The sequence below is a fragment of the Rhinolophus sinicus genome, chromosome 4, assembly GCF_057876585.1.
Source record: "Rhinolophus sinicus isolate RSI-liver-muscle chromosome 4, RSI-T2T, whole genome shotgun sequence".
Taxonomy (NCBI): domain Eukaryota; kingdom Metazoa; phylum Chordata; class Mammalia; order Chiroptera; family Rhinolophidae; genus Rhinolophus; species Rhinolophus sinicus.
In genome coordinates this window covers 33,529,651-33,553,913 of record NC_142504.1, presented here as the reverse complement: position 1 = coordinate 33,553,913, position 24,263 = coordinate 33,529,651, and the positions used below count along the sequence as shown (strand labels likewise).

Sequence of the window (24,263 nt, the reverse complement as noted above, 5' to 3'; positions counted from 1 at the left end):
GGTGCCCATAAATTCTGGCTGTGAAAATCACTGAAGATTGTGGCTGAGTGAGATGGAGGGCAGCTGGAGTCCCAGGCGTTCCTCTTAAAGGGCCTGCACACGGATTTACTTGCTGATGGACTCACTGGCTCTGAGCTCTACAGCTGGGGTGGCAGCTCAAAAGGTGCCAGGGACATATAGGGAGGAAGTGAATTGTCTGGCTCCAGGGCGAGGGTGAGGGGGCAGCTTTCTCCCAACGGAGGTGCTGGTGGAAGTAACTGTTTCTTTGTTGAGCCTCCCCCCAGCATGCAGACGCAGATGGTCGCCATATCTGAGTTTCCATCAACCTGGCTAACACTGGTCGACCTGCCTCTGCTGATGCCCTGAGACCACACCCCACCCAACTTTTGGGCCCACCCAAGCCACTTCCAGTGGCTTTTCCACATAAACTGCCTGCCTTGGCTCATGCTGCAGACTTTCCTAAAATCTCTCAAAGGTTTGCAAAATGCAAGCAAGCAGCATCTGGCCTCCACATGTCCCGTATGACTGAATGAGCAGCTCTAAGACTGGCACTAGCAGCAGCCAATGTCGATTCACAGCTTGGTCTCTCGAGGCACCTCCAAGCTCAATGCAGGTGGTGGCCACCTGTTGACTGCTTTGTGGCTCATGCCAGGTGGACCTGGGAAGGGCACAGGCAGCAGCTGACCTTAGGCTGAATTTGGCCTGCAGTGGGGCCACTCCCGGAAGCCCTGGGCTGGCATGACCGGTGGCCAGCTTTGGACCTAGCTGGAGCATCATTTTAAGATTCTTTCTTTGTCTTTAACCTTTGGCCTTTTAATTATGATGTGTCCTGGTGTGGACCTCTTTGGGTTCATCTTGTTTGGGATTCTGTGCTTCCTGGACTTGTATATTTATTTCCTTCACCAGGTTAGGGAAGTTTTCCATCATTATTATTTCAAATCTTAAAAACAGCAAAACAGTTACCTACAAGAGAGTTCCCATAATGTTATCAGCTGATTTCTCAAAAGAAACTTTGCAGGCCAGAAAGGATTGGCATGAAATATTCAAAGTGATAAAAAGCAAGAACCTACAACCAAGACTACTCTACCCAGCAAGACTATCATTTAGAATCAAAGAACAGATAAAAGAGCTTCCCAGACAAGAAAAAGCTAATGGAGTTCATCAACACCAAAACAGAATTACAAGGAATCTTAGAGAGACTTCTTTAAGACAAAATGAATGAATGAAAATAAAATGGCAACAACTGCATATCTATCAAAAACTATTTTAAATGTAAGTGGATTATTAATAAATGCTCTAATCAAAAGATAGGGTTGCTGAATGGATAAGAAAACAAGACCCTTACTTATGCTTCCTACAAGAGACTCACTTCAGATCAAAATACACACACAGGCTGAAAGCAAAGGGATGGGAAAAAGATATTTCATGAAAATGCAAACAAACAAACAAACAAACAAACAAACAAAAAGCTGGGTTTGCAATACTTACACCAGACAAAATAGACTTTAAAACAAAGGCTATAACAAGAGAGAAAGAAGGACCCAGTAATCCCACTTCAGATCTTTATCCAAAGAAACCCAAAACATTGCTTTGAGAGGTCGTGTGCATCCATATGTTCCCTGCAGCATTGTTTACCATGGCCATGATGTGGAGGCAGCCTGGGTGTCTGTTAGTGGATGAGTAGATAAAGAGTAGGTGGTACACATACAATGGAATATTGCTCAGCCTGGGAAGGGAATGGGTTCTTGCCATTTATGGTAGCATGGATGGACCTGGAGGGTAATGTGCTGAGTGGAGTATGTCAGACAGGCAAAGACAGATGCAATGTGATTTCACTAATATATAGAATTTAAAGAACAAAATAAAGCAGAAACAAACTCATGGATACAGACAACATTTTGATGGTTGCCATATGGGAAGGGGGTTGGGGATGGATAAAAAAGAAGTACAAATTTGTTGTTACAAAGTAGTCATGGGGATGTAAAGTAAAACACAGGGAATACAGTCAATAATATAGCAATAACTATGTATAGTGCCCGGTGGGTACCTGACTAGTCAGGAGGACCACTTGTTAAATTATATAAATGTCTAACCATTATGCTGTACACCTGAAATTAATATAAATGAATACTGAATGTCAACTGTAATGGAAAAATTAGAAAAGGGGGAGGTGAGGTGAAGGGGAATAAGAGCTTCAAATTTCCAGGTACAAAACAAACAAGTCATGGGGATATAATGTACAGCATAGGGAATATAGTCAATAATACTGTGATAGCGTGGTACTGTGCCAGATGGTTGCTGGATTTATGGTGATCACTTCTTTAGGTCTATAAATGTTGAATAACTATGGTGTACACTTGAAACTAACATAATACTGTATGCTAGCTATATTTTAATAAAAATCTTAAAAAAATGAAGAACTTAAGAGAGATGTGTAACCCAATTGTTTATACCATGTATAAAAAAGACACCCAGAGGAAGGGATTCCAAAATGGAAAAACTCCATTTAATATGAACACTGCATAATAATAGATGAAACAAACACAACTGTTATTGTTTCTGCCAGATAGAGAGGTGAGGAAAGCATATCATTAAAGTTTTAGATTTATAAGACTATAGAGAGAGAGTTAAAGTGCTTCTTTCTGGGGGGACAGTGGAGCTGATAGTCTATGGATGCCTGAAATGAAGGTGTATTTTTTATTGTCACATAAGGAAATCAATACATAAATCTGTTACATAAGCATTTTATATTATTCACATTCCTTTTATTCTTACTTATTGTTTTGTCTAATTGTATTTTTGTTGGTGTCTATCTAAATTTTCTGATATATTGCTGTATGTATTTTGATGCTAGAATACTTGGTGCATTAAGACTGTAGCAGCAAGTCTCAAAAACTGGCTGCCATCAATTTCCTTGTCTCCTTGTGTTCACACAATGTTCCTCCCATCAAGGGATGGCGTCTAATTCACCTTCTTTTGAATCTAAGTTGGCTTTAGTGACTTGCGTGACCAACAGAGATGGTGGAAGTGATGTCTGAGACTGCCAAAGCTAGGTCACAAGAAACCTGGTAGCCTGGTCCTTTAGGAATGCTTCATCCTGAGATGCTTCCTCTTGGAACCCAGCTAGCTGCCATGCAGTGAGAAGTCCACAGAGATATTCCCGTTGACAGCTCTAGCTGAGCTCTCAAGTACAAGCCATGTATGTGAGTGAGCCATTTTGGACATTCAAGCCCAAGTGATCCCCCAGAAGACCGTGGCCTCTGCCAAAGTCACATGGAGCAGAAGAATCGCCCAGCTGAGTCTAGTCAACCCACAGACTTGTGAGTAATAATAAAATGGTTGTTGTTGTTTTAAGTTTTGGGGTGATTATATAGCAATATCTAACTGGAACAAGATTCGTAACTGGTTCCTCTTCTTCATCTCATGTTTTGCTTTGAATTCACGCAAGGGATCAAGTTTTGTTTAAGGGATATCTGGTTGCTATCTCATGGAGAGATGCTGGTGATGCAATAGAAAAAAAGAAAACAAACCCACAATACCAACACAATGTTATTCAGTTATCATTTGGCTCCAATATATCTTTCCAGCATCATCTTCCACAGTACTTCCATATCCCTTACAGCTCGGTCACACAGGAGAGCACACCACAGGCTGTCAACTCTGGCTGAGAATCACTATCATCCAAGGGGCCTTTAGGAAAACACAGGTGTCTAGTCCTGCCCCTGGAGTTCTTTTTCTTTTTTTTCCTTTTTAAGTTCTTGGGTAACCCTAACTCTTGGGAGGTTTGAACACCGTTCAGTTACATACACGTATCCTCCAGTTCCTGCCTCCATGCTTTTGTTGACACTTTTCCTAGGCTGGAAAGCTCTTTTTTCTCTCCACATGTGGAAATTCTATTTAGCCTACAAAGCCCAGCTTTGCCGCCATCACCTCCCTGAACCCACTGCCAGCTGAAAATGATACCTTAAAACATAGGTAGTTCACAAACAATATGGTTTGTTCCAGAGGGTATGGACCCAGTTTTATTCATGGTCTTGTCTGTAAATGCCCACCACCATACTGTGCACATAACAATTGGGGTTTGACAAATCCCAAAGGAATTTTTTTTTGTTTTTTTCGTGAACAAAGCCAAGCAAGCCAAGTATTTATTAAAAGAAAATATAGGGGCTGGCCCGGTGGCTCAGGCGGTTGGAGCTCTGTGCTCCTAACTCCGAAGGCTGCTGGTTCGATTCCCACGTGGGCCAGTGGGCTCTCAGCCACAAGGTTGCCTGTTCAACTCAACTCCCACAAGGAATGGTGGGCTCCACCCCCTGCAACTAAGATTGAACACAGCACCTTGAGCTGAGCTGCCGATGAGCTCCCGGATGGCTCAGTTGGTTGGAGCGCATCCTCTCAACCACAAGGTTGCCGGTTCAACTCCCACAAAGGATGGTGGGCTGTGCCCCCTGCAACTAGCAACGGCAACTGGACCTGGAGCTGAGCTGCGCCCTCCACAGCTAAGACTGAAAGGACAACTTGACTTGGGAACCGTCCACGTCTTCCCACCCCTCCATGGGGGTCAAGCTCTCCAGCAGCTGCTCCTCCTGGTTTTCCTGAGACTGAGTGTTCATACACACAAACTGCTCCACTGCCTTTCGGAGGGCTTTGGCCGGCACCATACCCTGCTCCCTGCGCCATGTGTCATGCGGGGGTCCCTGCTCACTGCACCATGTGTCATGTAGGGTGTCATGCAGGGTCTCAGCTCCTGCTCCCCACATAAGAATGCAGGATATGGTGAGGCCAAAAAGGAACACCCACGGAGCCACAGGTAGGGGAGTCACACCACTATAGTCTCACTGGAGGCTGGATTCACACGACGTGCGACCTGCTGTCCGCTTTTCTGCCAACCGACCGACTCTTCGCTAACTGCACTCTGCCGTGTAAACTGCAATCCGCGCTTGCCAGCCACCATCTTCTTGCTAGCCCCCATTTTCTGCTAGTGTAGCCATGGCAGTTATATTAGTGGCCAATGGCTCACTGGTTACAGCTGACGGCCAACTAGCCACAGCTGATGGCCATCCAGTCACAGTTGATGGCCATTTACTACCCGATCAAGCACCTTTCCATGTGAGGCCAAGAGCCTGGAAACTGCACTCCTGGCTCTGTCCCCACAGTTATGTTCATGGGATTTAATATTCTTACAGGTGGCTGAATTTCATCTCAGTAAGAGAGAAAATGTGCTTCAATATGTGAAAGCAAGACAACTGGCTGGCCATTCATTTGGAAGAAAATAAGTTCAATCCTTACTTTACATCATCTATAAGAAGAAACTATAGATACATGAAAGATCTAAGCAGTAGAATTAGGAAAACGTATCAGAAAAAAAACAGAAGAGGGCCTTGGAATGTGGATGTCTTTTTTAGCACATGGGCAAGTCTAGAAGCCTGACAGGAAAAGATTCCTAGGTCCATCTATTATTCCTAGGTCCAACTGAAATCCTCTTCAACAAACACTATAAATAAAGGTAAAGGACAAATGACAAACTAGGAGAAAACATTTAAAACAAATTACATCAATAAAACCATACAACAGAAAAATGGATAAAGAATATGAAAAGACAACTCGCAAGAAGAAAAATAATAAGTTTTGCAAAGTGTGACATACATACAAATTTTTATTAAAAAGTTATGTGTGGGTGTAAATATAATAATCACATGCACACAAAAATGTCTGCCAGGGCACATAGACATCAAAGTTAAATGCACAACGGACAAAAAACATGGCAGCACAGGAGGTTAGAAAATTGGAAGGAAAAGGGGCTGGATGCCACTTTCAGAGGTGCAATATCAGTCAGTTGCTGTCAGTAAGCACATTTTATAGCTGAGAAAATGGAATTTCAGAAGGATTAATTAGGTAATACGGCCAGAGTCACGGAGCTGAGATGTGGGAGGGCTGGGATTCTCAGCAGGACTGTCTGACTTCAACCCTCAACATCGAACAGAACACTTTGAATTCAGCATTCTACACATCCACAAATTAACAGGCAAATATACAGGTTGTAATTAAATAACCAATAGGAAAAAATTTCAAATTTACTTTGAAATATTTAATGTGAACTTTTAATACAGTTTGACAATCTCAAAAACTCATCTATCCTTTGAGGTTAAATGATTTCCTTAAAAAAAACAAAACTTTAAGTAAAAGATTTCTATGAGTTCAAAATTCAGTCTGGACCACTCTGTATGGTATGACATCTATTCAAATTCCCATTTAATAACTTCAACGAAAGCTAAGATTTAAAAATCTCTTTGGTATCCCTAAGATTTGCTTGGTCTGTATGTAAATCATTTTAATAGAGTGAGAAGACTTAGATTCATTAATTATGTTTATACTCTATTTGAATTATCAGCATTTATCTAAAGAGACATCCTTTTGGGTTAATCTTTGTGGGATTCAACATATTTGAATTCCAAGACAAAGTATGAATTGTACAAGACTTATATTTCTAGTTAATGCTCTAAGAAGATACCCCAACAATGCCTAGGGCCGACATTTAAAAGTAACAAATTACTACTTTTTGCAATAGATATAAATCTACGAAACGAGTTGTTCTCTCATTTATGTAATATTATCTCATCTATCAAGAGGGCTTTCCCAATTTCAATTTGCTAATTTATGTAGCTGCTCCACATTCTCTGATTCAGAGTCCTTTAATTTTCACGTTAAGTCACTGTAATTTTAAGTATCTCAAATGATGAGAATTTCTGTAATTTCATGGGATTTAAAATATATATGTTCCAAGTTTTTGACAAGGAATTGTACCAAATTTTCCTGATGATAAAATATAAATTCTGTTTGCTTTGGAATTATTATACTTCTGTTCCTCTAAAATCTTCTGAGGGAAGACTGCCTAACTTAAAACTCATTTAAGTCACACATAAGCGGATTTATTAATTTTTGTTTGAAAGCTTTATAAAGAATAGACAAAACTGATAAAAATGTTTCAAATTTTAATGCATGAAGGAAGTTCTCATAAGGTAATTAACGTCTACCTAAAAGTTCTCTACGTTTCATAATTTCTAAATATTCTTAAACACAAAAATATAAGGGTAAAATTAAGTATAAGAATATGTTGGAGATAATGAATGCAATGTATAAAGATCAACATTTAGAAATCTATGACAAAGGTGGCTTCTAATGATAACAATGCAGTTATCTCCTAAGCAAAGATAACAATAGGAACTACTGACAGAGTTTGGTGGTTGGAGCCAGCTGGAACCAAAGCAAATACGATGTTTATTACAATGATTACATGTATTAACAGCCTCTAGAGGTGCTGAATGGATTTGGCAACAGGAGGGGGAGCGGAAGACTGGGGGTGGGGTGGGGTGTAGTTCAAGGATATTTACACAAGTGGATGTATCTGTTTAAACTGCTTTGATCTCTAGTCACAATTTTTTGAACCAGTTCAGTAACAATATAAGATAAAGTAGAGCCAAGGCCAACTGTGACTCAAAATACATGTCACAGGGAAACCAATGTTACTTCATATTCAACGGTCTTTTGTTCAAGTACCCTTTCAACCAAGAACCCGAAAAAACTGTAGCTGTTATGTGGACCTTCCTTATGATATGGTGACATGCTCAAAGAGCAGAAAAGCGCGTCTGGAGCACTGCGCTGGATATCTTCCTTTTGCCTCTCTGAAGGGTCTCTGCCCTGGAACGTGGATTGGTCTCTATCCTGTGCTTCCAGCTTCTTACTGGGTTTGCAATGGGAAGCCTAGATAGAACTCAGAGAGAGGGACAGAGTGAGGCAGAATCTTGAACGCCTTGATTTTCTCCCAGCAAAGCTGTTGAGAGCTTGCGGTGCTGCCATCACGAAAGTCCATGTCCAACCCAGCAGCCTACTCTGCCTGACTCCAGGAACTGCTCGTCCTCCTCCCTTCAAGCCTGGGAAAGGTAACAGCCCGGCTTCAACTATTACTCAGGATATAGCACCATCCACTATGCTTCCCTTAAACTCACTGCTTCATAAATCTTGTTCCTGTGAACGCACCTTCATGCATTATCACCTTTTGAGTGTAGTTCCTGTGGGGACCCTGTTCGTTTGTAGATGAAACTAGTGTGGGTGGTAAGCCTCACTCAGTCCTTTCATCTGCCAAGAGGACATTTAAACTGGATGATCTGTAAGGTGACCTCTGTGAGCATCTTAATCCCTAAACAATGTGACAATGGTAATAAAGATTTTAAAAATGTATACACTGTATACAGTATACACTGTAGACCCAAGGACTCTACCTTTGGACATCCTTGCCTGTCCTTTAGTAATTATTTATGGAGTGTATCAGTGTGGGAAAATTCTTCTTCTGGGGCTAGCTTCAACAAGTCTCAAATGCACACTTAGATAATGATTTCTGAGGAATATGGAAGCAATAACTCAAAATCTTTATATCATCCAAGTGAAGGCTTTCTAAGCTGTCCTCTCAGCTGTTTATTTGCTTCATACCAATATAAAACTCTCTAGTATGTACGCTTTTCTTTTCCCTTCCAGAAGACTATTATGGTTTTGCAAAGTGAAAATCAAAATTAGTGGTAATTTCACTGACTTTTCCTAAAGGGTCCCCACATTCAATTTTTTGAAATTATACATTTAAATTAAGACTATTATAAATAATCATAATTCTAATTCTACCAAGCTGTCTTGTGACACTTAAATGGAAACTATTAAGTTAAATGGAAACTACTGAGTTAAACGGAAACTCTTAAGAGTTAAATACCAATAAAACTTAACATACAAAGTACTTTGCAGGAAATAATAATGGAGTCACCCCAATGGACTCATTTATAATCTAAGGGCCAGAACAAGTTGGTTTTGATACCTGACAAAAAACGGAGAAGGTCTGCAGCATTGAGCATTGTGCTGATAACAATCCTGGCGTCGGCTCTGATGCGTCCATCACCAGCAGGAAGGCTGTCCGTCCTTCCCAGGACCTACAGCTGTTCTGGCTCACATGGGGCCACTGGCTCCCATTTAGATGTGCTGATTTCCAACCACCTGGCCACTGCTTCTGTGGCTTTCTCTGTGGGATAGGCCTTCCCTGAGTCTCAGCAGGTCCAAAGCCTCACATGTCACTTCCTCCATGAAGCCTTCTCTAATCTTGCAGCTCAAAGCTCTCCCCTGAGCTTCCACTTTCTATAGCACCGGGCCTTTTCTATTTTCCATTCTAGCCATTCAATTCATTGGCCACAGTGTGTATACAGTGCCACACATGAAAGATGCTCGGTACTTATCTGATGATTGGGTACATGAATGAACCACAGGGAACTCCCAGGGGCTGTGCTGATGGTGGACAGAGGACCCCGGTTAGCCTGCAGAATAGAGGGACAACTGAGTACCTGCGAGTACAGTTGGTCCTCTGTATCCTTATGTTCTGCATCTGTGGATTCAACCAACCATGGATCAAAAATATTTGGGGAAAAAACAAAACAAAACCCAGAAAGTGTCAAAAAGCAAAACCTGAATTTTTCATGTGCCATGCACTATGCTGAATCCACATGAATGAAGTGACGTGTAGGCACACCCGGCCGTAGCCTACATGCAAATAGTATAGGTCATGTGCAAGTATTAGACCATTTTATGTAAGAGACTTGAGCATCTGAGGATTTTGGTATCCATAGGGGTTGGGGAGGGTGTCCTGGAACCAATCGTCCGTGGATACCAAGGGACAACTCCAATCATATATCTTTTAAACAGGAACTCGATCTGCGGAGGGAGGGGGCGCTGGACCCAGTTTGACTCAAGAGGATGTGTAGAAAGACTTGAAAGGCAACAGCATATGGAAAATGAGCTGAGATGGGATTCCCTCCAAGCAGAGACAGAGGGAGTCTTTGCGGAAGAATCACTCAGTAGATAGCGGCCTGCGTACTGTGTCCGAGGGGGGATGATAGTAACCCAGTGAAGGACGCGTGGAGGTGGCGTCCAGGGATCCAGGCTTTGGGCCTTCCAAGACACCAGGGGCACCTACCACCTTTCGGCACCCTTATACCTCTCTCTTATTTGGTTATGTCTAAGCAAGTCTACCTAAAAATGGCTTTACTTCCAACATCAAATCAAGCCTTTAAAGGTCCAAGTGAGCTTCAGTTCATCACGTGACTGCTCAGTAGGAAAGGTACCCTGTTAATCCTGGATAGGGGGGTCACAAATTAGAAAAGCAGCAAGTCAATGAACTGGCTGAAGGACAACTGGGGTGCGGTGGGGGTGGGCATCCACCTGCATAGTGATTTAAGTGCAGAACGCTAGGGTCCTATCCTAGTGTTCCTCCTGGTTTCCAGTAACCCGTTGGAGGTCTCCTCCCCAACCAGTCCCTTAAATAATTGTTTTCTCTAACGCCAGCTCCTCAGGCATTTAATGCTCTTAAGTGACACATGATCCCTGGGAAGCATCATATGTGGATGCCCCAGGTCCGATGGTGCCCAGAACTCTGCAGAGTATCTGACCCACATACCTAACTGCCTCCTGAACATTACCACTTAGTATTCCCACAGGTACTTCAATTTCAAAATGTGTGAACTGTATTTTCTCTGAAACTTGCTTCTCTTAGGCTCTCTCTGCAGGCGAAACCACCCCCTACTCAGGCACCCCATTCACCCCACTATCAATGAAGTCACCCCACTGACAATTCACTGTGAACCTGTCCTCTCCTGATGGTCACAACAGCTTTCTCTGGGGTCTTTTCCTGCCAGTCGGTCGCCTTCCTCTATCTTCTCCACTGCAGCTGAAGCTGTGCAAACCACACTCTTGCTTAAAACCCTTCATCCATTCTCCAGAGCTTTTAAGGCCAAGTTCAAATCCAGTTGACTCACAATGTCCTAATGACCTGGCTCCCACCCTACTCTGGTTTTATCTCCTGTTCCTCCTTCACACGAAAGCTTCCCTCAGCCTGCTCAGAGGCTTTCTGGTTGTTCAAATATGCGTGTTGTGTCATGCCTCACTGCCTTCCCACACGCTGAAACCTTTCTGTGGAATGTCCTCTCACAACACCATTCTTAATGCTCGTGAACCTTGCCCTGCCTAGTCCTCCCCAATTTCACGGCACCACAGTACTCATCACACTGTCTCCCATTCGGTGTTCTTATTGCCTGTTAGGCCCAAAGCCAGCTTTTTGAGGACAGAGACCATTTCTAAGTGGACTTTGCATCCCCAGCACCTCACAGAACACTGCGTATAATAGGCATGAAATAAATGTCACGTTCTGATACGTGTATGGGGAGCCAGAACACAGCAGAATGGAGAGGTATGGGGTAGGATGGATAACCTGGGGTAGGATGCAGGGTTTGTATTATAGTATAAATGCACCGACCATGGTCGTGTACCCATACCCACACCAGGCACCCTGGGTTCACCAACACTATCTTTAGTCAACAGACGACTTTTTAATAAAGTGTGAGGACCATTTTAATTTTGGTCAAATGAAGTTTTAAAATGCCTGAAGGGCCCATGTTTTCCTTCAGGCTGTATTGTTTAAATTTCATCTTGAACTTGTGAAACTTAAAATAGTTACCACTTGCTAAATGTCTATTATGTTTCAAGTAATAAACTCATTCTCTTTTTAGAAGTACAGTATAGTTTTGATTTTGACACTGAACAATCACACACTTGATCTCTCTCTGCCTTCACCATAGAAACCAAGCAAATATTTGTAGACATTCCTTCAACCTTCACAGATAAGTAGAAATGAAAATTATTCTGAACACAGGATATAGCAGGCTGCACAGCTCATCATTTCCTCTTAGAAGTTATTTTAACTCTTAAGAGAGTCGATATACTTTGGGAGGCTACATAATCACTCAGATTTGTAAGAGAATTTAAAAATTGAGTTTTATTAAGAAAATAGTCAAATGTCTCTAAAGTCCATGACCTCTTTCTGCTTGGTTGCTATGTTCATTTTTATGTAGGCTGTATGTAAACCTACTAAATGAGCATTTGCAAGGTACATGGTTAGTGCAAGTGATAAGGAAAATGGAAGCCCAGTTTAAAAATCTAAGGTTAGGGTCAAACATTCTTCAACATCTTAAAATTCTGTGGGCACAGCCTTCCTTAAATGGGAAGGATTTGGAGATCTTCAGCAGAAGGAGCTACCAAGGTATAGTTCATTCTGTAACCCCTACTCCCCCCATAGTTTCTGCTACATGCCTCCATCTACCAAGCTTCACAGAGACACATGCAAGAAAAGAAAACCAGCCGTGCAATTTCAAAGTAATCTGGGCTACCAGAAATGAAATGAAAGTCTACAGAGGAGTCTGGAGCTGTATTTTGTGCTTTCGGTTTTAAAGGCAAGAACTTTTAAAAGAAAATATGCTTCTAAAGATTAGGCTGTTTCATTTAGCAAGATTAAAACAAAAAAGAAGGACACGACTGAGAGAAGAACTTAGATTGCAGTATTAGGAATTTGGGTTAGATAGAAGGAAGTATTTTCTGACAAGAACTATTAAATGTCAGATGGATTATTGGTGGGATTTTGTGATCTTTTCTCTAAAAAAAGTTTTCATTTTTATCCTATCTGGGGCAAAGACATGGGCTAGGAGGGCAGGAGGGACAGAGAACATTTGCAGGGCACAGAACATGTCAAGCATGGTGCTGGACTAACTTCATCTGCTACCTTATATAATCTTCAGTTTAACAGTATGAGGTGAGTATCAATGACTATTTTTAAAGATCAGGAAGCTGACACTCATATGAGTTAAGTAACTTGTCCAGGACCAATCACCTAGTAAATGGCAGAACCAGGATTTGAAGAAGGGTTATATGAATCAGGTTCTTTCTCCTCACTATGGAAACTAAATGACAGCGGGTCCATTTTTTGGTTTTTGTTTTGGTCTTAAGCCTAATTACAATAAAAAGAGTCTGTATTTCCCAAACAATCATTTCCATAGCGATGGAAGTTTAACAGAAAAGCTGACAGGAACAAAAGAAATGGTTTTTCTAGGATAATGGTATCCCAAAGGATTTCACCAGGATGGCCACCACTTGAAGGATCAGGGCCACGGATGTGCCTGTGGCTGAGTCCTGGGTGGAGGGTGGGGAGCTTCTCCCTACCCACAATGCTCTGCACAGGAGCCTGAAGTCTGGCGCTGTGTGCACAAGTGTGTTTCTGCTGACAAATGGTTCATGCTGTCCTCCCAGAACATTCCTTCCCTGGAGATCACAGCATTAGCCTTCCTCCCAAACTTGTTCTCCTTTTGTATTCCCTGTCTTTGCAGACCCAGTCACCATCTAACCATTCTCAAAGTCAGACTCTTCCTCAAACGCACCCCTCATTCAGTTATGCAGACCCGGTGTGAAGAGGGTGCTTTCTTATCTTTCCAAAAGAGCAAAAGGCATAGAAGACTAGAGTTGTGGAAATAGGAGAATAGAAAATACACAGCTTGGAGAACTTGAATACCATCACCCATCATTTTACAACACTGGTCCAGAATAAAAGAAAAATTCACATCACTGGGCATAAGAAATGCTCAAGTTTGAAGACTCAGCGCAATTTTATGGACATGATAACATCAGTTTGAATTTTACTACCTGATTTCAAAGTTACACACACAAAAAAAAGTCCAATATGTAACATGTGTCCTAGACCTTTATTTTCCCCCCTTCTTTTATAAATTTTATTCTTTTATTTTAATTCTTCCCTTTCTTCTTTCATTCTTGTTTTCATGTCCCCCTTCTTTATTTTGTAGAACACTTTGCTATACTTACAGAATTTTAAATATCTTTATATCTTCTATGGGGAAGGAAAGGATCACTGAAAGGGAATACAGTTCTGTTAATTAAATAGATAATTATAAAACATATAAATTCATTTGCTCTTGATGAGCCACAATGCTTCTCTTAAAATTGTTTCCAAGAAGAACCACATTACTACCAAGGACTTTGCAGAGTATTTCTAGGTATATCCGCTATCAGGAGAGATACACAAAAACCAGCGGAAGGCTTCTCACCTAGTCTCGGGGGCTCATGCTCACGTATGTTCGGGCCAGTGTGGTTGTTGCATGCAAACACTACTTGAAAGGAAAGTAACCCTTCAATTTAGGTAACACTTGGCTTTTACCTCAGAACTAATTCAGAGAAAGACTACTTTTCCATTTACAAACATTTCAAAGAATGTTGCTGCTTTCTAGAAATCTGTGGCAGGTAGCTTCTTTCATCCTTGAAACTGCTAGGGCTTTGATAAATGGTCTAAGAGGTGATTACAATGATATCTAAGGACACACATAGATCACACAAAATATTTATTTTTTAGGAACTGAGAAGTAGTCTTAAATTATCATTCTAGATGCTTAATATACAGAGGACCCCGATATATGGCAAAAATAGAGGCAGGGTCCAGGGATGCTAGCTGTGAGAGCCTTCCAGAACATTCTGAGAGGGGAAGAGGCTCCCTGCTCTACACAGCACAGGTCTCTTCTAGCCCCTGCTAATGTGTGGTGTGACAAGAATCTGCTTCCATCTGTGTCACCCCTACAAGAGTGAATATTAGGGACTGGGTCTTAATTACTTTGGATCTCCAAAGTCTAGCAATGTCTGGCACACGTCAGTCATTCAATAACTATCTGTTAAATGTATGACCAAGAAGTTCTTGCAAATTTGCTCCCAAACTACAGAAACAACAAAAACCAGGGAGGAAAAATAAAATCCATGTGTCTTGGATTATTCTGAATGTACAAAAGGTGTTCCACAATCATAAATATGGCAACAGAATCAATTTTCTTATAAACAGCAAATAAGTTTTTGCTACCTACTGGCATCTATTGATAGATAGGTAGATAGTTCAAGGCATTCCTTTATTTATTTACATGAAAGTATACATAAATCTTAAAGTGTACAATGCCTTTTTACATATGTATGCACCTACATAACCACTAGTTAGACCAACATACAGAATATTTACATCACCACTGAAAGCCCTCTTGCGCTTTTCTTAGTCAATATCTTTCCTGCACCACTATTCTGACTTATATCACCGTGGATTAATGTTGCTGGTTCTTGAACTTCATGTAAAAAGAAATACACAGTTTTTGTGTCTGGTTTCTTTTGCTCAACCTAATATGCAAATTGTCCATGTTATGGATATCAGTAATTTATTCCCTTTCATTGCTGTTTAGTATTCCATTGTGTCAACGTGCCAGAATTTATTTAGCCTTTTTTTTTTTTTTCTCTGTTGATGGGTGTTTCTAATTCTTGGCGATGGTGAATGAACATTCTGCTATGAACATTTTTGTGTATGTGTCTTGTTGAACACAGGCACTAATTTCTCTCAAGAGAGACAAAGAGGGAGTAGGCATATGCTTAGTAGATGCTAGACAATGGTTTATCCAAGTAGCTGAACCATGGTATACTCCCACTAGAAATGCATGAGAGGTTCCAGTTTCTCCATATCTTTGCCATCACTTGATAGTCCCAACTATTTCAGTTAGTGTGTAGTGGTACCTCCTATACTTTTGACTAACCAATTCATAAGAATATAAGGTTCAAAAAATGATAATATAGTCTGAATTTATTAAAGCACTAATTACAATCTCTGTGTGATGACTGAATAAATAATGATACCTATCATTTGTGCATAGATGTGTGATTCAATAGTTTAAGACAATTTTTTAAATGTTAAGTTTCTCTTCTCACTTTTGCCCCTGCTACATCTGCCTATTAGCAAATTCCTAACTTTTAAGTATTTGTTTGTCTTTCTTTGGAGGTGTATAAGCTATGTATTTATACAGAGTTCGTAGACAATTGGGGCAGTAAATAGGGAAATAAACTAAAACATATTTTGAAACATCTGTGCCAAGATTCTAAGTTAAAACATTAATAATGTAGAAACTTTCGAAGTTGTTGAATAGTAGTTGTTACTCGAGTTCCTCTATGGACAAAATTCTGAAACATCATTACAAACTAAAGTACAGAATAATACCTGTCAGTATATAGTCCTGTATGTAGTCCAGTATAAAGACAAATATTAGACAAGGCCTGTTCTGGAGGAGTTCGTAGTCTAGTGAGGCAAATATAAAAAGAAGTAACTATAATACAGTTTGGTTGGAACTATACTAAAGCATTGGAGAAAGTGCTATGGAAACACAGATGACTTCATGAAAGAGAATGGGTGATTTATTGCTTCTACAATAAAGTACACACAACCTGTATACAATAAAAATATGACTGCAATCAAAGAATTAATATTTATTGAGCACCTATTTTATACTATAAATCTGCATGCCAGACTTTCTTAAATGTCAAATTACTACTAGTCTCATAGAATTTCATATTGTTCTCAAAAGGAATGTAAAATATCTCTCAGATTCTTGCATGATTTTATATCCAGAATTAGAGAGAGCCAAACTAAAGTTTAATTTTACACTTTGGAAAAAGTCTAAGGCAAAGAACATCATATGTAATCCATCCCCTGGATTTGTATTTAGAAATATAGCAGGTCCTTGGATAACGTCGTTTCCATATAACACTGATGAGGAAAAGAAAAGATTCCCGGCCAGAGACACTGTCTGTGGGGAGTTTCACGTTCTCCCCATGTCTGCGTAGGTTTCTCTAGTACGCCCGTTTCCTCCCACATCTCAAAAAGATGAGCACGTTAGGTAAAGTGATGTGTCTACATTGTCCCAGGATGAGTGAGTGAGTCAGTGAGTGTGTGTGTGTGTGTGTGTGTGTGTGTGTGTGTGTGTCCTCTGCGATGCAAGGGTGTCCTCTCCACGGTGGGTTCCCGCCTGGCGCCCTGAGTTGCTGGGATAGGCTCTGGCCACCCATGACCCTGAAAACTGGAACAAGCAGGTTGGAAAATAATGATCTCCCTTGTTTTTATTCATCTTTCTTAAATGTATGTATAAGCTCACATTTATTTCAATGTTTACTATTAGAAGTGTTTGGGGTCTTTATTTAGAAGTTTGGTGATGTTTTTGTGATCAGAAATATGCTGTAGGAACTTAACTCTTCGTTATAGCAATTGGCCTGTGGTAAAATTGGTTTTGCTATACATCGTTTTGCTTAAAGTCGCAGTTTCCAAGGACCTAGCAATGCCTGTAAGGGTGGACTTAACGTATACTTATTACATGCCTTCATTTCATAGAGCCAGCAGAGGGAGTAAACTTCTTTAAAAAAAAAAAAAAGGCCTCAGTATATACGGAGAAATTAAGACTTCAGATGTAAAGTCTTTGACATAAAGGAAAAACCTGGGTGCAGAGACCCATATTTCAAATACAGGGAAGCGATTTAGCTCTACCGTTAAAATCTCTGCAATACAAAGAGAGTACAAAGTAATTGAATAGACTGAAAGATGCCATCTTAATCTCTCCAATGAGACGGGGCCTGAAAGTATGAACGCTCCCATCTGAAAGCCATGGCAATCAGAAATTTCTGTAAAATACATCCCGCAGCAAAATCTAATTAATTGGCATTAATCGGAAGGAACTTCAATAGTGCATCTGCTAATTAGCAAGAGCTACCGTCTGCCCGGTGCCAGTTCCACTCCAAAGAAAAGTCCACACACACCAATCACAGGACGTGTCTGCCTCAATTCCCAGGACTAAGAAGCTGCTCCTATGAGGACAATGGGAGCTTCCTGGGATTCCCAAATCCTTTGTGACTGTTCTAACAAATTCATTTTGTAACAGAGCTACAATGGACTAAGCCTTTCTATGATTTTCCTCATGAAGATCATTGGGAGAAAAAACATTTTATTAATGAACACCAGACATTTTTACCCACTTTCACTGCTGGTACTGCCATACATTTACTCCTGTCTCCTGATTTATAGCGGTATTTTTTTTTCTAATTAATTTATCACTATGTACTTCAACAATGTTTCTATTTTTCATGAGTATACATAACATTCATTTTTAAAAACAATCAATTCAATAGATGGCTTGTTGAAAAGAATTCATCTGCTTTTCCGGTCTTTGGATTGAAGGCTTTTACCTTTACATTCAATCCTTCCTTATCTAGTCGTAGAAGCATTTAGTGCTCTCAATTAAGCCTCCTAATCGAGCATAGCTTTAGTTACACTGTCAGCTTTTCTATCGAGTTCACTGTTGTGATGTGCATTCTCACATGAAGAGGCAAGATAAAAGAAGTTTCTACAGAAATTGCGAGAAACAAATCATAGCGAAATTGAGGTGTGACACACGGATGATGCGAATGTTGATATGCCAGTTACCAGGTGCCTCGGGAACCAGTAAAGAAGACCAAGACTTCATGTTACCTCGTGCTCAGTGTAGAAACCATCTCCGTATAATCACTTGTTCAGACTTCTACATGCTGAGGTACACCCACGATGCAAATACCAGCCACTTATAATCTCACCTTTGGTCATCGGTAAACTCATGCTACAGGACACAGGGTACAAGTCTGGACGGAGGAAGGGAAAGAATCCTGGACTGACATTTGGAGACCTGGGTTTTAGCCTCAGATATACCACTAAATAACTTCTGCGTATTATCTTGTAAAAAAAGTAACTTTATATCATTGGGTCCTAGTTTCTCCAACCAGGGGAAATTTCCAAAGTCATTTCAACCCTAGAATCCTATAATCAAGAGTAGATAATTCTACATGCTCAGTGACATTACCTGGATCTTGACCTGGATGTACTCATACTTGTACATCCAGGTCAGTGACTCTATTCAAAGAAACTTCACATTTAAAAAAATGGAGCTTTGATCAAGAAGAAAATTTAAAGGACATTAATTAGTACCCAACAGAATTTGTGAATCCAGAAAGCAAAAGTAGAATTCCAGAAGAGACTGTGAAGAACCTTAAAAAGTCATTTAGACGGACAGGCAAAAGGCTAAGGCATATCTCTGATCAACTGTAGTTATAGGCTAGAGAGAGTCACGTCTGCACGTCTGTGCAGTGGGGTAAGAGCTGGCGTTGGTCTTGAATTCTTTTCAGAATCAAGCATCATTCTTCAAACAGGAATGTACAGTGACGGATTGTACTTTCTGTAGGCAAGCACCCACATTTATTACAGAATATGCTCATAACTGCCATTTCAGAAGAGAGGGGTAAGATTTTATATGTCTGCCTATGAAATACAGTCCCTTCTAAAAAAAGACCAGCAAAAAGGAATAGTATGGGTTATAATTTTTCTGCCGCTACCTCCTGTACAATATGGATCTATCAAAATGAATTATCTGTTCATGCCTTGAGCAATCACTGAAGAGAAAAACTATTATATCAGATGACTGAAATTACATGAAATTACTGATAGATGGAATGATATTAACCCCTGTACAATGTATTAAAAAGTTCAGGAGGGAAAAATTTAAGCTATACGTATTATCTCTGGAAATTCCATTCTGTTTTCATGCAACTCAATTGATGGAGGTTATTACGCTAAATTACATGGATAATAATAACAATAAAAAACTTCTGAAGAATCAGATATAAATGGCAACATAAATATATGAGTCATCTTGGATTCTTTTAAATATTATCAAACAACTATGGTCCTAAGACCATGACAACTTTAAGTTAAAGAAAATCCCGCAACTCCTTTGCGGCTGACTAAAGAACTCTGAGTTTTAAAAAACAAGAAGCAATGCTCAAGGTAATAAGCCCTTTTATGTTACCAGTTCTCATATCCGAGGGCACTGGATGGAGCTAAAGGACAAAGATAAGGGTTAATATTGCTAGTTACTAACAAATGGCAGATAAAAGAGCTCTTCTGGGTTCTGATTAAGTGACAGCATTCTACACATTCTTTTGACTTGAGCAAGTCAGACTCAGAGCAGCAGCTAAGTTACATGTGAAACACCGCTAAATAAGCGTATCTGCGTGCTTTCACATTCCAGCGGGATAGGATTCCTCCCCTTTCATTGAACAGAAACATGTTCTCTGTGCTCCCAGCAATAATGCGCCTTTGCTTCAGCTTCCATGAAAAAGCATAAACGTATATGCTGAAAGCACAGAGAAGTTTTGTGCTGTGGGACGTGGTGGCCGGGCGCCAATGTTTACAATCCCCTGGGTGGGAAAGGCAGGGTGAAAGGCTCAGGACGGCCGGCTTTAAAAGTCTTTGCTGTCGCCGCCAGTGACCTTCGCCTCTGTTTTCAAAGCAGCTCTCAGGTTAACCCCTTGGATTCTGTGCGCATTGGGGCTGCACAAAGGAAATACCTTTCTTTGAAGGACACCTCTCTCACGCACATCGGTTTCTGATTTCAGGCGGAGCAGCTCAGAAACACTGGATTAAGAAGCATGTATTCAATCTCCTATTAGACCCACGGGCACGTCAGGGGTATTAAATCTGGATTTTGATGTGCGCTGTGTTCTACAAAGTGAAAGTTTCCAGCTTCAGGCAATGGACGCAAGCTTACAAACCAGGGGATTGTGAAACATGAGCATATTTGGTCTCCAGGGGAGAAGGAAGCATCCAATTTATGCAGAAATGCTCTTTTCCCAGCTAGCCAATGAGAGGCGAGGCTATGAGAGTGGGGCTTCCTATAGGGATCTCCTGACTGGAAGAATGGTGCTTAAAATTAAAGACAGGCTAAATTGCTAACAGCCCAACTTAAAAAGCAGCTGAAGAGAAAAAGCCAATTGCAGAAATGAAAAGGGAGTTTTCCAGTTTTAAGTTAAAGCTGACTACATTCAGCTCATTTTTATAGTTGTTATTGTTTGAGTGGGGGAGAATTAATAATCTTTTACTCCTAATGCTAAGAAGTAAAGATCCTATAAAAAAAACACAACTTACCCCATACGTGTATGTTTTATTACAGTCTTTACTCAATGATTCCAAAGATGTTATTCAATAGTCATATTATTTAAGGCCTCAAAATATTTTCAGGACATGAAGATTTACTTCGAGAAAAACTGGTCTGATGGCAAGGACTCATGTCTGTATCATGCTCATGCCTATGAGATATTTTGTGGATTTAAAAATGTTTGGGACGTATACATTGACCATCATTAATGCAGTTGCCCTTTATGGCACGAAGAGAACACTGAATTCCTGGGGTGCTGAAAAGAATCGTGCAATTCTAATATTCAGTCTATGCACCCCTAACACGTGTTTAAGGTGAAGGGTTAAGACTTCTGGGGATGAAAATGAAAAACAACAAACACCAGAAAATGTAACCAGCATGCACAAAAGTCATTAAAATAAGTCTTATGAAAATCATTCAATAAAATATGAGACAGAAATGGCCTTTGTGCTATCAGGCAGCTATCTATAACATCAGAAAGTATGTGTATCCTGTAGCTAGAAGTCCGTTCCGAGAAGAATGATGCTATTTGAGGATAATGTTTTTCAGTTTTTCTCGACTAGTAACTGGGTATTAATAAGTGATTAATCTGAAAAGTGATTAAAATTTCAGCTTTGCAAAGAATGTTTGAGAGTAACCAAAACCACTGCTTCCACTGCAGACCAAACAACCTGATCCTTGCTATCTGCTGTAGAAGTCAGTGGCGATTAAGTAACGATCTTCAACTCGAATGCAGACACCGACTAGAAATAATGTTTTGAGAAGCTAAAAGAAACCCCGGAGCTTCACTGCACAGAAGATGTAATAACAACCCCTAGAGCTCATTGTGGGTTTTCCCGATGCCTTGCCTTGTACTTCACTAAGGATTTTATGAATTTTCTGTCATTTAAATTCTGTAATAACTTGTGAGGTAAGCACTGCCTTTTTCTTTAACCCATATTCTAGGTAAGAAACTGATATTCAGAAAACAATCATAACTCTAGTAAAGTCCCACAGCTAACCATGTGTCAGAGCTCGAGTTCAAACCCCAAAGACTGCAGGTATAACCACTGGACCTGAGAGCCATACATGCAGACAGATCACCACCACTGCAAAAGAAGCTCCTGGCAAACATATTTCACAGCTCTAACGGTTTGGTATACATTATAATTATTATTACTGGGGACTCCCAGGCTTATCAATCTTTCAAGAAGGGAGCTGTGTTCAGTGGGAGATTTTTCATTTTATTACTGAATTAAAACAGTAACATATGACTTCTAACTGAGGTCATGAAACTTCAATACTTTGTTTCTGCAATAGATTTATGAGTATTTATATATTACTTTTGCATTTTAAATGGAATCTAGAAGTAGCAAAGGGGATTATCCCTATCACAAATTTTCATGTTTTACGAACCAGTTGGGGACTATTTTATTTGCAGGCTATAAGATCTAGTCACTCCCAGTCTGGAAACCCCACTTGTATCCCAAGTTTTTAAGACATTGTTTCTTGTTTGTCTCCATAAATGAACATTGTCTTTAAAAAAAAAAAAGAAAAGAAAAAAAAAACTGTTGTGAAATCAAAGAAAATAATTGTTGCCATCTTTTATACAGTAATGGCATGTCACTTAAAAGACTTTTTCGGCTTAGACTTAGTTTTTGAAACAGCTTCTAAATAACTAAGGACATAACAGCTATCCATGAACTTTAATTATTGCAATGTAATTATTAGGAATAACCAGTTACAACTGAGCTTCTCCACACACAGTATAAAGTTAAAACTGTACAAATGAAGCCAAAATATGCACAGCTAAAAGGAATGTTACAGGGGGGCCTCTCTTAGTGAACAAAGCAAGCTCAGTTTGGCTCTTTTCCCCTTGCGCTACCACATCCGCACATCGTTAGTTGGAAAATTCCTGATATATGCTGTAATTTTTTTGTGCTTTTTTCCCCCCAGTACACTTGGGCCTTTAATGTCCAGATGCCATTTCCCCCCTTATCTGTCCCTGTTTGGTGCTCTGCCAGCTATGGTCAACAATTAATACAGCCAAAGAAAAAATACAGTACACTCCCTGGCAACTGGTACAGCCTTGCAGGAAATACCAAATAAAAACTTGATTATGTATTGTTTAACCATTTTGTTTGCCTGTAGGCCACCCCTTCGTCGGTGTAATTCAGACGAGCATGCTTCATCTGGACGGTCTGTGCGCTGTACCATTGTTCCCAGAGTCTGTCACGCACAATCAATGGCTTCAGCCTGTGGCCCTCTAAATGAAAGGAGCAGATTTGTGGCAGCTTTCCAGCCAGCATTCCTTTTAATTAGTCAACTTGTGGCCCAATGTTATAATAGATAAGTAACCTCTTAATATTCATGTAATTAATTAATTTTTTTTCTCCTTCAGTCATAAGCCTTTGCATGGGGGGAAATAAAAGCTTTTTTCCTATATGGGCTCTGGCTTATGAAATAAGCATGTTGCTATTACAAAGAACATCAGAGACCATGTTTCAATGATTCTCCATGAGGACAGTTCCAGAAACCACATACTTAATATAAGTATACCCATACTTATATTTTAAGCATAGTAGTTTTTGCATTTAAAATAGTAACTGAAATCTTCCTTCTGCAAGATGAATAATCTTGCCATTTCAACGGGGTTGGGGAGTCTCTCTTGCATTTTAACTGATAAAACTAATAATTTACCATCGGAAGACAGAAGCTTACACTTGTTTAAGACCCCTCCTACAGCAAGGCTGGTAAGAGAAGTGGCCAGCAGTTCTAAAAGTTCTCTGCTGTACATCTTGATGAAGCCAGTAATTAAAAGGCTGTTACTGTGAGCTATTAGACATGATGAATGCTTAACAACCTAAGTTGCTTCCTATCAATATTAATAATGCCCACCGATAACAGGAATAACTTATAAAACTCAGTATTTAAGTTCTTTCAACTATTTAAGTTTTTCATGTAAACCAAATTCTCCTTAAAGGCAGCAACAACATTTTCACTTCTGTGAGGTCCTCAGGGACAAAATACATGGTGGGTGAAACACTGATATATCCGTACTACCCCTTAGTTATCACTTCTCATGCAGTTTATGAGACATTACAACATCACTTCAATGACTCATTCATTCATACATACCCTAATGTGCCTACTATGTGACGAGCGTTGGATCCCAGTTATAAAGATGATAGGAAGATGACTGAAGACATGGTATGTACACTTAAAAGCTCACAGTTGAGAAGGGGAGGCAGACGTGGAACTACCAATTGCAAAAGCTCATGTCCCAGGGAGAGACGTAATTTAAGGGCCTGGGTTCAAATCCTGACTCCTTGGTTATGAGCTGTACCACCTGGCTGAAATACTCATACATTAGCTTCCCCATGCCTTTGTTTCATCTGCAAAATGGGGAATCATAGTAGTGCCTCCTTCATAGGATGATCGAGAACTCTATGACATAAGGTCCATAAAGTACTTTGCAGGTGCCTGGCTCTATCAGCAAATGTTGTACATAGACCAGCTCCTCAGGGGTAGGGCAGGGTGCAGAAGAGGGGCACACAG

At 40.3% G+C, this 24,263-nt stretch overlaps 1 protein-coding gene across 7 annotated transcripts in view; it reads right to left on the bottom strand.

The window, feature by feature from the left end:
• Positions 1-24,263, bottom strand: part of CDK6 (cyclin dependent kinase 6) — a 219,100-nt gene that overhangs the window by 67,364 nt on the left and 127,473 nt on the right. The gene's annotated exons all lie outside the window — the stretch shown is intronic.